At 41.2% G+C, this 18,027-nt stretch overlaps 1 long non-coding RNA gene across 1 annotated transcript in view; it reads right to left on the bottom strand.

The window, feature by feature from the left end:
* Positions 1-18,027, bottom strand: part of LOC116962416 — a 516,730-nt gene that overhangs the window by 434,736 nt on the left and 63,967 nt on the right. The window lies entirely within an intron of this gene.

Raw genomic sequence — 18,027 nt, forward strand, 5'->3', positions numbered from 1 at the left:
TTGACACGTGCTGCTCAAATGCATAATGGCAGAAGTTTAATCAGCATTTATCAACAGCCAGGAAGCATGCAAATACACAGAGCAGAAAAGCTAACATGCTTCCAAAAAATTAAAAAAAAAAAAAAAAAGGTACAACCTGGACACAATTTTAGGGGGGTTTTTTAATCCAAATTTTATCCCTGCTCCCCAGCTACATCTGTCTGTTCTGCAGCAAAGCATCTCTCTGCACCAGCAGCTGAAAGCTACGTCAGCCATGCTTCAGTGGGACAGAAAAGTACCTTCTGTTTAAAGAAATAGGAAATAAGAGTAATCTTCACAGGTAAAATTTAACACTACATTGCCCACCAGCTTCTGGGGTAACATATATGATTATGCACTTGGAAATGCGGTGAATTATGGTAAAGGTTTGGGTATTAGAGGCACCTGAGACATGGCCACATCACACTATTACACACACACATGTACCTGCATACCCATAAACACTGACAGAAGGAACCACCAGTGGTTTAGCATCAGTTTAGAGAATCACACTATGGCCAGAATACAGGGCCACTTCTGGCACAAATATGGTAGACCCCTGGACACAGCAAAAGTCCAGAGAAGTTGTGGCGGCCCCCTCCCTGGAAGGGCTCAAGGCCAGGCTGGACGGGGCTTTCAGCAACCACGTCTAGTGGAAGATGTCCCTGCCCATGGCAGGAGGGATGGAACTGGATGATCTTTAAGGTCGTCCAACCCAAACCATTCTATCCTTCTATGTAACAGCCATCAAAAGTTCTCAGTGCATCAGGTGGACGCTTAGTTGCTCTGCTGACTTCAGTTTAAACCCTAACCCAGTTTCAAATTTGAAGACACTGAGAACACAGAAGACATGTTCAAGGCCTCACCAGATGCTAGAGCAAGCAGTCAACCCTGTACATCTCCCACCTTGGTCTTTGCCCCAAGCCTGTTTTACTCTTTACAAATGCTAGTACTGTTTCATAAGCTTACTTTGAGGAGAGGTTAAAAATAAGTAATACATAATCACAGAATCCATTGATCAGAAGCCATCCTTACTCAGCTCTGCACTGCTTGCAGTCAGGAAGACCCTCTATTCAGGTATAGCTACAGGTCTTCTGGGTACAAACTGAGCTCCACCAAAACACATGGAAACATTCTTCCTAGAGATCAACATATTCAAGCACACGGTGTTCTGGCAAGCAGGTATTATATCCATTTTATAAATAAGCAAAGTGAGACGCAGATGAATTCACATCTCTCATCTCAGTGGTATCTCAGGTAGCACTTTTGGCCCTGACTTCCAGCTGCTTGCTCTGGTCTTCCAGTGTAATGAAGTACAAGCACAAAGACCGTTTCAAGTAAATCAAAACACAGGGTAGACACAAGGGTGTCCTTACCTTGGGCCAATTAGAAAAGGCCCACTAGCTCTGTAATGATCGGGGCTGCACCACAACTGGTAATCCTCCCTTTAAATAGAACATAGTTATGACCTGGATAGTCATTTCCCTCCTATTTTCCATCCTTCCATCTTTATCCCACAGACACCCACATGGCCACTATTTTTGCTCAGTTTTAAGAGCTCATTAACATTTTCCTTACTATCACTTTCATTGCAATGCCAAATTAACAATACTCAGATAGTAATAGTAGCTTTTATAGAAGAAAGCTTTCCATCAGTAGATCACCAAGCTCCAAATGGCAGCCTGCATTGTCCCCTGTTTAGAGATGAGGAAACAGATCCAGGAAAATTGACTCATGCACCATCCAGAAAACTAATAGCAAGACTAGCCATAGAAACTTGATATTCCCAGTGCCCCATATACTATGTTCTCAGGCTGCTCTCCCAGTAAAGTAGCAGCTTGCTTTCTGTTCTCACAAATCAGACTAACATCAGGATACAATAAAGAGCTTTCTCTACAATTCAAACCTGTTCCAGTCACTGCTGTCGTATGCTCTGGCCCAGATCTCCATTAAGTTTGAAAAAGCAATTCATAATAAGAAGCTTAAGAGCTAGTTTAGAACTGAAAACAAAGATTTAATATGGAACAAATGCTAAAATAAACTACAGTTGGTATCTTAAGTCTAAAAGAAAAAAATACACGCACAAGAAAATAAGTTTAAGGTAAAAGAAAACGTACCTATATATTACAAATACCAGTACATACAGTTATAAATACAATATATTTCAGCATTTGCTCAGTGAAGTAGGGCATCAAACATTAACAACGGCCCTTAGTATTTCAAGTGCAATCTCGCTTTCAGGAGCAACATGTTACAGAAGTTTTGTGCAGCACATTCATAACTACTGTAGGTAAAATAAATTACATGTTTGGATTCAATTATCAGACCCTGATGAGTCATAGCCTCCATTTGGCATTTATTTAGGAAAAAAAAAAAAAGAAAAAAATTGGAAGCCTCTAGTGCCACGAAGAAAATTCAAAGGGAGGGTGAATTCAAGCATTTGAAAAAAATGAGAGGTGCATTAATCAGCAGGTTCAACCTCCCAACGGCAGGAAAAAAATTTATTGCTTGTCTCAGGCATCCTTCAATCTGACCTGCAAAGCAAGCAAATTTAAAGTAACATCCAGTACCTTACTGAGGCTCAGAGGCTGTGAGCCAAAACAGCCTCCATTATTTGCATTTCCCACACACATATAGACAAGTGTCTTAACCACATCAAGGTCATTCAATATCAAGACCATTAAATTAAGTTTTCCTCTAAAATGAGGCCTCATTATCAAGACTAATTAAATGATGACAAAACCTTCTAAACGGTTCCAATCCTCAGCACAGGCTTATTCATGACTAGAGCATTATTTAGAAATGAAGTTGATTAAAACTATTAAAAATTATTTTAGTTTCTGTGTTAAAGGTCTCCTGACTATCAACACTAGAACTGTATAAAATTGCCACAACACATGATTCTTCTATTTGCACTTTCACCACATGCTTTTTATTGATCTTCTGGACTCACTAGCTTCCCATGTTTGGCAAGTATCTATCAATGTTTGTAAATCACAGTATATGGAAAAAATGCATGATGTAATGCTCCATTTTACCTCAGGAACATTGGTTCCACAGGGGCAGACTGTACCACCTACAGAAGCTTATTCCTGCCATCAGCATTTTAGACTTCTGGTTCAGATATGACATCAAAAACCTTTTGGGTGGTTCTCTGTGTTACAACACAAACAAACTAATTTCTTAGCGGCTCATACAGTTAGTGTTACCTGGACAGCACCAGGCACACAAGCAATGCTTTGGGAACTCATCCAGGACCTGAATCTCCATTCCAAAGTACCTGATAAAGTTAACAGAGGAGCACAGATAATGGGAAGAATACAAAAAGGCTTGCACTCCTTTCCAGAGAAACCTCTGGGAGTCTTTGACCTCAGCAGGAAGCTTCTGATAGCCTATTTGCAGTCTCTGTGTGGAACAGAAACTGTTCCTCTTCCAGCTCTTATCCATGGCTACGCATAAAGAAATGTCCCCATGAGCTTCCCCTTCTCCTCTGAATCTCCATTTCACCCGTAACACAATGCAGAGATTTGTGTTGTGTGTTTGAAATGACACTGAGAGTCCAATAGTGTAAAATCATTTTCAATATGCAAAGGGGTAAGAAACTGCAATACTTAGGTAAGCACTCAGGGTCTTATGACTTTCTCCCTTTTCAGAGCAAGAATGGATTATGTGAGTGAGAAGTTTCTTCTGGTGTCATTGCAATTAAAAAAGAACCTACAAAATCCCATTTGTCTGAACACTGCAAACGAGGATAACCAGATCCTTCCTACCTCAGTCACCTCTCCCAGTCTTTGCCACGAGCCCCGTACCCCAGACAAGCTCTCTATCTCTACCTCCTCCCAGGGCTGTGCTCACCACTCGGAGCTTCCTCATCATTAGCTTTACCCACACAAGTAGAACTCAAACCCCAGGTTGCTGCCATCAGTCTTCTCAGTCTAATTTAATTAGCCTTGCTGTAAATGTCCCCAGGCCTGACACAGCAACTTCCTACCATTTCCACCATCACACGTAGAGTGAAATGGCCTCATCCATTCAGGTTGAAGCAGAAAAGGCTATCATGTACATCTGCTTTAACCAGGTCTTTGAGAAGTGGCTACCATTAATGTCTTCTTCCTGCAAACCATATTTGTATTGCCAGCAGAACTATTGTTTATTGTTTCTCAGCAGAAAACACAGGTGAGACAACCACATGGCTCACTAGTGTGTTTCCACACTGTGCACATAAGGAAGCTGAAAGCAGCTGAAAAACTTGCAAAACAGCCAGTAATAAAAGATTTCATGCTGCATTTCTCAGACCCATGCCAAGGGGATGGATGTGGTCTGTCTTCCATAATTAGATGCTCCCATTGCCTGATCGAGAACCCAGGGATAAATCAATTAAATACTTGGAAATTACAAGTTTTGCAAGAAATTGCATCAACGGAATAATAGTAATGGGGTTCTTCAGTACTAAACCTGCCAGTGAGCCAGGAAAATGCTGGAGAAAGGAAGCTAATCCAAAGCAGCAGGCACAGGGATATTAAAGAACAGCATGCTCAGACCTCTGTCAGACACATGTACTGTGATGACTATTTGGGAAAAGGTGCAAAGCTTCTAAAAAGAGATTTTTTCACTAGTTAACCTTGAGGGGAGGTGGTTCCCGGAATGAAAAGAAACTTAAGGCTCTGGAGAATGTGGGAAAAACCTGTCTAACTCTGGACCACCTTCTAGCCTGTTGAAATTAGATAAATTTGCCACCCAGAATACTTATCACACAATTCATGTTGCTGGAACTGGCTCCTTTATCTCCTTTACTTCTGCTCTGCTGGATCTCTCCCAAACTCCCATCAACCTTTCTCTCTTCCTGTCCCTAGGATTTAATGCTTTTGCTGAACTTCTATCTCTCTGCCTAACACTGACCTGTCTTTCCCCCTTGGAGAAAAACATCCCATAGAGGTAAAATATAACAAAAAAAGAAAAGCTAGTAATGGTTTGTCGCTGTAAAATGTATTTACTCCATTCTCCATACTCTGCATCAAAAAGGCACTCAAAATCCAAGTCATGAATCATTTCTCCATTATTGCAAAATGTATTATAATCTACTTGTATGCTTTGGCAATTTTAAGATTAAAATTACACTGTCAAGACATTTTTATAGCTTTGCTTTTTTGCCTTTTTTTTTTTTTTCACTTGTGTTTTAATACCCTCTCACTAGGCTTGGAAAGAAAATGTCTTTCCCTATTGATTCTCTTCTTTCCCTTTGGCAAACATTGATTTCCATCCATCCCCCCCCTCCCCAGTTACAAATAAATCAAAAATTAACATGTCTGTTCTGTTCCACAGCAACAGTTTCTCAGTACCAATTGTGGCCTCCCTCTCAGCTCGCCAAAAATCTTCATCATTCATGACTCAACACTACAAAGGGTGACTAAGCATCCTTCAAAAGTTACTTTTGCTACAAAGACTGAAAATATAACCATCTTGGAGGGTACCATCAAATTATTACCTAATGTGCTTCAGTTAAAAATCTGATTGCCCAAAGGACAAAGAAGTCTCTTCGAAAACCTATGTAAGCTCCCAAGAAGTATCAATGTGACCCAGGAGAGCAGTACACCATCTGGTCTGCCAAGCCTTGAGACTGTTCCATAATGTTAAACATTAAGGTTGACCTTAATCATGTTCTTACACTTAAGCATACAGAAGCATCACACTGATTGATACATGTGGAACAGTAGGAATGCATTGAACACAAGTGTGTACATATTCATATACATACATAGTTATGCCAAAGTCAAGTCCCCACCTCTAAAGTGATTGCAGCCACCTAGTGCTGTGATCATCTTAATAAACCCCAGGACATTGCATGAAAACAGTCCCAACAACGCTTGTCCGTACTGTGGTTGTCCACCAGAAACAACAGATGACTTTGGACAAGAAGAAAGGGTCAAACTTAAAACCCCTAGAGCTCCTCTTCTGTCATCCACTAGTTTACCACCATTAATCTTCTACCTTTGTTAAGCAACTTGCTTTCTGGTTACATAAGGATCTGCAATACATTGTGGAGATAATATCTAACAAGTGAGGAAAGTGATTAAATTGTCCGGGTATTTCTGAAGACTGAAAAGGCAGCAGAAATTCCCTACAAAAAAAGTAAGTAAGGTGTTTTGTCATGAATTGCATGCAAAGTTTTAGATATCTGAGGAATCCAGGCAGATAAGACTTGGAAGAAAAGGAGTAAGCAAAGAAAGCAGACATTAATGATAAGCAAGAAAGGGTCTCTTCCAAAGTATCTCAGGGTTCTCTTTACCACACAAGACAACAATGAAGTTCCCTCAAAGAGGCTGGGGCTGCAGCTCTTCAAAAGAGTAATTATACCCTGGACATCTGAAGAGATCTTCATGGAAGTCAGAGTAGGAGAGGATCACAGCCAACTCACCACAGACTCACCTTGAGCAATCACCAGAGGTGGTCTCCTTTGGAAGCAGTCATAGAAGGAGGGGGGGGAAAAAAAAGGAAAATTAAGAATAAGATAACTGTTTCTGAAGAGGGAGTTCCTCTTGTTCCAAAGCAGATAGCTTACTGCAACTTAAGGCATCAGGTAACTGCTTAAAAATAAGTTGAGTGCAGGCACAGGCCAGTTCTGATGCCAATGCCAATATGACACACTCAGAGGTGCTAAAGCTGTCCCACTTTTCATGCAATAATTAGATACTCACTGGGACAATGAGAGTGAGCAGTGCTGCACAAGGTGCTGTATTAGCAAGTGAGGGAAAGACTCAGCTTTATACACAAGCTGGGCTGGGATCGACTGTCACAGATTAAGACGCAAGTTAGGTTCATAACTGTGCAGCGGTGTCAAGACCTCAGTAATTCTGGCCCTGCTAGTGGGAAAGCAGAAACCAAGAGCCAAAGGAATTTCTTTACCTGAGGAAACACTGTTACCTCCACTGTTAGGCAGGAGTTGGGCAGGGATTTTGAAGCACTAAATTCTAGAGTTGAGTACCTAATGCAGCACTTTTACGTCCAAATCTCTTCACAGTTTTAGGTATTTAGGGTAGACCAACTCCATCTACTTCCAGGTTAAAGTTAAAACCCGACAGGTTCACTCTATCTACTGTCTCTCGAACTGTCTGTGGCTTGGTTCAATATGGGAAACAGACCATGTCCATCTGTAACTATCTGTGTGTAAAAAGTATTTTTCTCACCTGGCTAAACACAAAGCAATGATAATTGGGGGGGGGGGGGGGGGGGAAGGGGGTAGAGAATCAAAAAAGAAGAGTGTTTTCAATGGTCACTGCATGAAACAATTTCTTTGTTTTGAATAAATATGGTGCCAAACTGCCAAAGCATGTCTTCCAGGGAGCCCAGAATCCTTTCAGAAGGTATTAGACAGGTGCTACAAGATGTTTATACAACACTTTACACTGTCTTGTGTTAAGAGACTCAAATCCAGTACGCTTTTCATATGATGAACATCAAAAAAACAAAACAGACAAACAAACAAACAAAAAAAAAAAAAAAAAAAAAAAAACAAAACAACACACACAAACACCACAAGTTGCTTGAGGGAATAAATACAGTGGCAGCATCACTGGTCACTGTGTTGCCTGCTGTTAAGGAAGACACACATTTTGTCCTGCACTTACATCTCCCTGTGATTTCAGAGCATTTCACTCCCTGGGGCAGCTAGGATTTTGAGATGTTTTATATCAGTATTTTCAGATTTTATTTTTTATTTCTTAGCTGCTCTTTCACCAAAACCAATACGCTTTTCATCATCCACAGCAGCTCAGCTAGCAAGTTCTTCACATAAGTAACCACTGACAGGTATCACTGAGAAGCCAAGGAAGAAAACAAAATTATGTGGAAAATGGGCTTGAAGTATGGAGTATTAGACAAATATACTAAACCCTAATGAAAAAAAGCCAACTAAACACTAATTTGTGGCCCTCACTTTAGACATGGAGCATAACCAGTGTTCAATTAATACCCCCCAGTATTATGTCAGCAAATCAAAGATGTTCCTCATAAGACAGTATGGCAAGTATTACACAGACTGCCAATCCACATGACAAAGTTTCACTTCTTTTAGACAAAAGTCTACCGCCTTTCCAACTACCTTTCAACTTCACAACAAGCATGTCATTAACTCTGAGTGGTTATGCTGTGAGTGAAAGTGCTGAAATGAAATGACTGTACAAGGAACAAGAACACTCAAACAGAAGTTTGGAAAGATGAGCAGAGCCGCCATGGCGAAAAGTAACAGCAAAGCCTGAGATGAGCTGGGTGTCAAGGCAGACTCTGATCTCAAGTCCCCTGACACATACATTCCCCAAGAAATGCCTGCTTTGGAATTGCTCTGCATTGACTGCAAAGTCCGCATAATCTTCTAAATTATGCCAGATTGGTTTGAAGCTTTATGTGAAAGCACAATTTTTCTGCATGTGTGTCTCTGTCTCTCTGGCACAATCACATGTAAACCTTTTTGTTGATGAAAATCCACTTGGACAAATGCCTTCAAGGTTACTAAATCCCTCAAATGTCATGAAAGATAGACAATCCGGTAGAGGAAAAAAGATGTTATGGTGAATAGAGAGGGTAATACATCAGTGTGAGCTCAGCCCTTATTAATCATCAAGAAACCTTCATGGGAAAGACTTGAGTGCCCTAATTGCAGAAAAAGCATCTCTCAAACTTTGCAGTTACTGGACATGAGAAATTATACGTCTTATTCACATCTTTTTATGTTACTATGAATCCTCCAGAGCTCACTCTTAGTTATAAACTCAGTTAAAGCTCTTCCCATGACCAAAATATTCTCTCTTCCCAACTCATTCCCACTTTTTGTGAATTCTCTGATGTCTTATAAAGCTCTACCTCACTACTGTAGCTTTAGAATAATTTAGTTAAAAAGCCAATCAACCATGAGACACAAAGCCATAGGAAACGAGTTTTCATTAGTTCTGCTAGTCACAAAAGTACTTGTTTATTATTACAGAAGCAGCTGGAATATATTTGGTTTCTGCACAATGTCTCTCAAATTTTACTCTCAAAACCAAGAACAGCTGGGACATAAGACTACTGACAGTTGCCTATAACATTATTAAAAAAAGGATAGCATCACAAGATAAAGCCCCAATCTGTCAAGTAAGAGCACACTAGGGTAACGCAAGAAGTCTGCCAAAAAGCAGGCTGTATTTTTGCAATCTTTACTGGCCATCTAGAAAAAGAAATAAAGACATGTTAATGAAAGCAGGCAGGTGATGAGAGCCAGGGGCATGCTGTCAACAACAGAAAAATCCAGAGGAATCTAACAGCAGAGCAAGGCAAATGCTGTGAGAAAGTGTCCCAAGTTATCACTCACATCTTAAAAGTGAACTCCCTTTAACCTGGTTCTCTACAATGTGGATGTTAAATGGTTGAGCTTTGCATGCAAGACTACCTGTCTACATTTTGCCATCTGTATCTGAAGCAGTCTGTTCTACAGTACAACATAATACGAGATAAAGTTTTCCAATCCCTTCCCATAAGCCTGATGCATCAGCCATTTAACGTTACCAGACATTTAAAAACTGGCTCTGCAAGAACAAGCAAAGTCAATATATAAAATAGCTCATCAACGGCCAGAGACAGCCTGCATGACTGAGTAGCCTCTTTAGAGAGGAGGGATGGTCCACTGCAAAGCCACCAGTTGGGACTTGCTTAATGCCCTGCTACAACACAGGTCTCTGCAAAGCACTGAACAAATCCTCTCTGCACATAGTCTTGTATTAGATACAGACATCTAACTCCCTTTCAAGTCAACTAAAATGAAGGAGTTGAGCATTTCAGAAGTTCTAGGGTCAGGTAATAAAGACTGCAGAAAGTACCGAGACATTCAGACTGACAGCAATAGATGGCTGGGGCTCAGTGTACACCTGGGGCTCTGAGGTTTGGTGGAAGGGCTTTCCCAGCTTCTCTAGCAACATAGAAACAAACCAGTGTGAGAACCTCTGAAGCAGATAAACTAAGAAAAGCAAGAGACGCCACTTAATACTGACATATATAAGCAACCTTGCAAGGAAAAAAGTGATTGTGCCTTTTCACTAGGAAAGACGTCTGAATTGAGAAATTCATGTCTGCCACATTCTGTCTTCAGGGAGATGATGCTTCTAGCAGTAGGAGCTGGCCATGTAAGAGGGATTATTACAGCTAAGACTTTTTTCCCAGGGATCTAAAGGTATGTCACAACCTGAGGTGGCTACAAAAGGCTAACTGAGAAAAGTCAAGTCTAAAGGGAACCACTTAGGAGTGATGAAACCTGTCAGGTAATATCATTGCTGTCATGTACAGTAATAACCAACATGATCTAAATATCCTGAGGACAAACTAGCTGACTGCTACTCAGCCAAATCTGAATTTCAGCAAGGACACTGCTAGCAAGGAAATCATGGAATCATAAAATCTCTCAAGTTAGAAGGGACCCATAAGGATCATCAAGTCCAAATCCCTGCGCCTCACAGGACTACCTAAACTAAACCATATGACTAAGATCATCATCCAGATGCTCCTTGAACTCTGACAGGCTTGGTGTCATGACCACTTCCCTGGGGAGCCTGTTCCAGTGACCAACAACCCCCACAGTGAAGCGCCTTTTCATAATGTTCAATCTGAATGCCCCCAGTGCAGCTTCATTCCATTTCCTCATGTCCTATCACTTGTCACCAGAGAGGTCATCAGCACCTTCCCCTCAGCTGCCCTCCTCAAAGAAGCTGTAGACTGTAATGAGGTGGCCCCTCAGCCTCCTCTTCTCCAAGGCGAACAAACCAAGGGACCTCAGCTGCTCCTGAGAAGTCTTGCCCTCAAGGCCTTTCATCACTTTATATTACATTTTGGTAGAATTGCCTGAATTTAGAAAACAGCCTAGGAAAAACGTTTATTCTTATTACAAGTGGGAAGTATAAGCTACTACTCATCTTCATCCAACAGAAGCTAATAGCCATGATGCTTAAGTAGGGGGGCTGATCTTCATACTGTTTTCTTCACTGAACAACAGTGTCGTCATTCTCTGCCAAAAGAGTAGACTAATGAATGATTTTTATGATTTTTTTTATGCCTTGGACGATAAACACCTACAGCTCTTCTAAAAACCTGGACAGCCTTGTGTCTGTACAGTCCCAACATCTCATACCTACAAATGAACTTTCTATTCCTATATTGCATGAGACAGGGGAAGCTATTGCTTCCCTTTTACAGATGAGAAATGAAGCAGTGACTTATTCCTAGAGGGACTGGTGAGAGCTCATACCTGAAATGCATTTTGCTGCAGGGCAGTCTGGCAGGACTATGAAGAGCAGAGAAAAAATAAAGCCATCACTTTGAAAAATCCTCTGAGCTCACAACAGTGGCATGGAATAACTCAGCAAGCCTGGAGACAGCAGGCAGAATGAGGCAGACCTGAAAAGAGAAGAACTAGGAGGGACAGCAGTTGGGACCCAGAGCAGCTAAAACTTACAGATCCAGATTTTTGGACTTTTGCAGAACAGTAGCACTGGCTTCGCACAAAACTTAAGGCATCTCCTGCTCTGTTTTCCACGATCTACAGAAAAAAAGGATTGGCCAAATACTCCTAACCACTGAGTCATTCCTTCCACCACTAGTCACAGGCCTTGTCTCACCAGGAGTTCAAGCATCAGAAATTAAGACTAGAAGCTTCTCATGCATTTAGCTCACCTTAAAGACGGGAAAAGGATTCTGGACAGTAAAACAGGGTTTCCTTTTACTATCAATAAACCATATACCCTCCATTTGGGCAATAATAAATACCTACAGTTACGACTGCCTGAAGTACTTTTGTAGGTTATGACCAGACATTTATCCTTAGTGAACATAAAACATGATACCTATATAGCCCCTCTAGTACAGTTAAAGCATGATAAATACAAGGGACAGGCTTGAGAAATAGAGAGTTTGCAAGTGGTGTGAGCAGCAGGAATCATGTGGGCCAAAGCATCAGGCCTTGAAGATAACTCAAGTGGCCTAAAATCACCAAAGCCTCATGGCTGCAGGCTGTGCTGTAACTGCCAGACCAGTTTGACTTCTTTGCTGTTGGGCAAGCTGTCTCATCCACAGCCGTCTCAGCTTCCAGATCCAAGTTACACAGAGGAAAGCAAAGTTACCAAATACAAAACAGTCTGTCAAAGTGTGCTGTCTCTGGTTTGGTTCAGTGTTCTGCCTGCTCCTCCTTCCCCTGTTTCAGAGAAGACCAACAAGACTGCAGTTGAATTCTGTGTCTTTCAGACAAAGAGGAAACTTAATTGCAGTCTTCAGGAGACTGAATTTCTATTGAATGAGATAATGAAGCATAACCAATTGCATTTCAGTGCCAGGGCTCAGAAGGCAATTTGCTAAGAAGCAGAGGTATGGAGCAATCTCCTCAGTGGAGTGATTCACTGAAACACAGCAACCGGCAGATAGAAACAATCAGCCCCAGATAGAAGAGTTTCACGGATGACAGTAAGAGGAGTTTGTAAAAGGCTCCAGCTCAGGTAAACTGGAAAAGACATATCGCCACTGAATGGTTAATTAATAAAAATTATTACTAGAACTAGGAATATACATGTATAGGACCTTCCCTATGCATGCTAAAGCAAAAATATTTACTTTTAACATAAAACCAGTGAATTAGTCATGCAGTTTCTAAATACCTCTCTGCTGTCAGTGGTGCCTTGATTCAACAAACCAAGATGCTGCTCAGGACAGAAATGTCCAACCCCAGTCCTGAATAAATGGATTCTTAAAATGCTTACTAAATCATTACACAATAACTAGTGCTATATCACAGGAATCCTCATTTTTTACTGCTAGAAAAGACCAGCTGAACAGCTTTATTTTTCAATGTATTTTTGGAATGTGCTTCTATGAGCTTAAATGATGGTGTTGAGCCATAAGCTCTCGGATTCATCTATTCAGCCCATGCTCAGGTATCTGGAATGCAAAAGGCTGGGAAAGAGAGATATGAGCTTTTGCTTCTTTACCATCTCAGTATGTCCTAAATTCCACCAAGTATTTCCCTCCTCCAAAAACAACTTACAGAATAGCTTAAGCAATCTATAGAGACACCTCTTTACCTTATGTATTGCTGCATAAACACCTGACATACTGGAAAAAACAAACTGAGCTCTGCAAAAATACCTGATCTCCCACAGGAAACCATTTCTTTTATCATTGGTGAAGGAAATACAGTTCTTCATTCAACAGTCAACTCCAAGTTGTGAGAATTCAGTGGCTCTGTCACTCAGGATCACATGCCCTCTTAAATACCAGATGAGCCAAATGTTTGGGAACAGAATCAACAACAGAACCAGCACTGACAAACTTAGACAAGTTTGTAAAGAACCAGTCAACCTACCACCTAAAAAAGATGGCTGTCACTTCAAGAATACCTACCACACTTACGTTCATCTGACATCCCATCCCCTCACCCCACACACACAACCCACCCTCCCAAGATGATGTTCCTTGGCTGAAAGTAGAATGGGCTCCAGTAAAAAGAATTCACATTCTTCTATACAACTGTAAATAGCACGGGCCACATACCATTCCCTTAAAACAGCAGAGTGGGGAAAAGGAACAGAAAGGAAGATCTGACTACATTTTCTGTCCTTCTCTGTACTGATTTTTTTCAGACGCTTGCTTGTACAAGACAATTTGACAGAGCAAAATCTCAGCCACAAACTCCTCAGACTGACATGATCTGGAGAAGATTTAAATTAGGAAAGAAATTGTACAGCCTTGGTGTCAGCTGTGAGACCTCAAAACATAATGTCCATCATTCAGTAAAGGCACTTATAAAACGGAATCTCGGTTAGTGAATGTCAGGAAGAAAGGGCTTGGGCTTTGTAGCAAAAGCCAATTAAACAGTTCCCATCTCAACTCTCTGAGCATCTGAGATTGCAGCCAAAGAATGTCTAACCACATCCCCTTAAGACAAAATGCATGAAATACTCTATTACTCTAACTTTGCAGTTCTAACAGGAAAGGGGACTCAAATCAACACTCCTAGATACTGGTAACTATGGATTAAGATGTATAAAAGTTCACAGTTCATTCCTAAGCAATTAAACAGCTAAATCAAGACTTTAAACCAAGAACTGCATATCTCAACACTCCTGGGTTCTAGGGAGGTTCTGTTATAGATCTTGGCTGTTTTAGCTGTACAGATTTAGTACAGAGTAGCTACACAGAACAAAAGATGGATAAAGGCCACACAGTGCTGTCATGAGCAAGTTCCCAAGCAATTCAGTTCCTCTGCTCTTTTTAGACAGTGCTGTTTTCAAGACAGAACAGTTTCTGGACCACATTATTTTATATGTTACAAAGCATTGGGGGTTTTTAAATGAGTTAGACAAACAGAACTTAGTCAGTAATGTTTTGCACACTACAAGGTGTAACTAACATCACAGATCATGCAATGCTATGTGCTTGAAGTAACATTTGTAGAGGATAGAAACGTGCCAAATTCCAGTGTCATGGGTGAAAAATGACATTAACAAGGATTGAGGGTTTGTATCTTTGCACCCATGCCTCATCCACAAACAAATAGTGCAAATACTTAACATGCTGCTGCCTCGGCACAAACACCTACCTTTGCCCTGCAAGTGGCCATGGGCCAAAATCAGCTTTCAAAGGCCCTCCAGCACTGACATAAGCATGCTTCCACTGAAATCAATGGGAATTTCCTCACAGAGCTAATGAGAGGAGACCCTGGCCAACACCAGTCCCATCTGTACCAAGCATAATCCATCATTCTAACAAAGTAGGAAATTCATCCATACACAAAACAAATGAATATTCAGCACAGCTATGCATAATACTGAGTCCAGTAGCATTATCAGCTATATAAGAGTCATGAGCAGAGAAAACAGCATTCTTGCAGGTCTATACTGAATATGAATAGGCAAATAGCACATTATTTATTACCAGTCTCTGAGCCACCCAGTCCCTTAACAGATACTTTAAGTTTTTTTGTTTCTCAAAGATCACAGCTATTGTTTATCTGTTATCTCCATCTACTAAAACACTAGTCCGACTCCCTCGGCTTTGACTAAGAATATGGCAATTTCTAATATCACTTTCTCTGAGCCCATTTTCTAATTGGATGGCTCACTCCCCAGCATAATCATTTTACGGGGAACTAAAGCATGATTTAATCTGTCAAATTCCTTAAAATACATTAAGGAATCTGCATTCCCAGAAGGTCAAAAATCTTAAATTGTTGATTGCTGAGAGTATTTGAAATAGGCAGAAGACTGGAGTATATTTGCTTTGTTCCATGTACTCTTTCCCTAGGCATCCTCTTCTGGCCACAGTCGGAGACTGACTGCTGTGCTAAATGGAAAATAAGACCTGTATGGAAGAATTTATGTTCTGCAATGGATCTGAAATGAAAGGCAACACGTACATGTTCACTCATATTACTAGTCTCCCAAAGTGACCAGGTGCATCCTCTACTTTATCCTTTCAATCTGTTTATAGATGCTGTATTTTCAATGCAAAGTAATCGAGACAGAATTGTCACATATTAATATAAACCTAAATGACAATTTAAGATTACACAAGGCAAACATCAGAAAATAGCATTAAAGCTATAAACCTGCCCAAACCAATTACTTGTTTCTCCTTCCAGTTAAATTAATATAGCATCAACAGTATTTAAAGAAAAAAAAAAAAAAAATAGCATGATTATTCCCTTTCTCTATTTTCAAGTTTTCTTTACCTAAACAGGTAGTGAAAAGCAAAGCCAAATCTGTCCAAAGATCTCTAGGAAATCTCCTCTACATGAGATGTCATGCAATACTTGTCAACTCTCACCGTTTCATAGCCAGTAACTGCTTCAGCTAGAAATTCTCAGTCATGCAACATCATTGTTTCATCCTGGCTGACTTCCCTTCACTTTCCTTATCTCCAACTGCTGAACCTGCTTCACCTTTTCAGAATCTATTCATATCAAATACCAGCAAGGTAGCAGGGATTGTCAGCTCTCACCTGAGTGGGACACAGCTCTGCATAGACAGAGAGGACATGATTTTAACAATATGAAAGGAAAATAGCTTTCTTCCAGAAGAAATAGCAACAAGAAAGCCTTTATATTAATGGGTAAACCAAAGCAAGGAATAGTTGTTTATACAAGGGAATGATACACCCAGGGAATACTTTTGCTAACAGCGATGCAAGGAAGCCTCAAGACGGTGAGTGTGCTGCAGCAAGCTTGCATATAGGCAGCACAGGGCCAGGCCAAACCAAGCCTTTTCAGTCCTCTCATCAGGGAAAATTGATGGAAGGATGAGCAATACACAAACTCAAAGCATATAGTTAAGGAAAAAAAAAAAATCCACTAAAAGGATTGTTTCATCCCAACATACTAAATGGGAAGCTGTGTTAATACTTTCAATAACCTGAAGGCCCAGGAGACAGCAGTACTCGCACAATCTCTCCCCTCAGTTTTGTGACAGGCCAATTTAGTTTCCATCAAAGCGTGCCCTGACTCTGTTTCTTTTCTGATGCTGCCTATTTGAGGAACATCAGGAAATCCTCCAAATGGACCAGAGCTCTAGCAGCTGCAGCCTGTCTCTTGCTCTGAACAGCGTAATCCCCACTAGTGTCTCTCCCCACACTGCAGCTTTGACAAGCTACTCCCCCTCTCATCCCACACTTCCCACCTTCAGGCTCCAGACACAGATGTGAGCCATCATCCACTTGGCTTTATCCAAACACGGTCCTACCCCTTCCCTAGGTCCTCGACCTGAGTTATGCCCCTTGCTGAAGTACTCCAGAAAATCACAGCAGGACCTCTTGCTATCTACTTGCACACTCGATGGTGTTCAGCTGCTCCAGCCAGGAGCCAGGGCAAGGACTGTGCCGCAGATGTGAGTGCTGATGGGGCCCATGTGCAGAGTGACCCCAACACACGGAGCAGGCTTTCCTCCTCTCCCTTTCACACACAAGACCTTGGCAGCACTTACAGATGAAGTGTGTCCATGCTGGTCCTGGACAACATCCTAGTCATCATGGAAATTAAACCATATTGTCAAAACCCTGCCAACCCAAACCATTCTATGATTCTACAAAAAAAGGACATGTCTTGAGCATACATGTAATACTAACCAATTCCAACTGTTGCTCCAGTCAGCAGCTATGCCAGCTTTCACTGAGAATATCCTGATGCCAGCCTAGTTGCACTGTCTTCTTCACAGTCAGCGGTTGGTTAAACCTATGCATCACTACCAAAAGTATACAATCATATGGACTGGTTACAACAGCAACCCATGTGGCCACAAGCTCCTCTTAAAATGATCTTGACCTCTTTTGTACATTTTATTCTTGAGAAAGGATATTTTATCCCTTTATTGTATCACCCAAATCCACGAGTCCCTCTTTCACAAAGCTGTTTTGCTATCATGGTTTAGGCCCAGACAGCAACAAATCACCACACGGCCACTCACTCACTCTTCCCCCACATGTCCGTCTCCCCCTGCCCCAGTGGGTTGGGGAGGAGAATCAGAAGAAAAAAGGTAAAACTTCATGGGCTGAGATAAGGACAGTTTAATAGGACAGCACAAGAACAGAAGAAAACGAGTCCAAAAATAACAATAAAAGAATATATAAAGCCAGTGATGCTCACCACCCAGTACCCACACTCAGCCCCTTTCCAAGCCAAGATGTCTCCCACCACCCCCAGCCAGCCCCTCCAGTTATACACTGAGCATTACATGAGCATGGTGTCACACATCCCCTTGCCTGGCTCAGGTCACCTGTCCAGCAGATTACAGCCCCATTGCTTCAACATGACATACAGACACATGAAGCACATTGCACTGCACAACTTGTCCCAGCAGCCAGTACAATGGTAACACTTCCTTCTCAATTGTATTATCCATTTACAAAACCGTTGCTTGATAAACCAGGTTAAACAAGAACTTAAAATGTACTTGTAGTACATATTTTTGGCCTGTGGTGTGAACTGAGATGATAAAAGGCATCTATTATGCC

This window comes from Tyto alba, unplaced genomic scaffold (assembly GCF_018691265.1).
Source record: "Tyto alba isolate M040663 unplaced genomic scaffold, T.alba_DEE_v4.0 Super-Scaffold_5, whole genome shotgun sequence".
NCBI classification, from domain to species: Eukaryota; Metazoa; Chordata; class Aves; order Strigiformes; family Tytonidae; genus Tyto; species Tyto alba.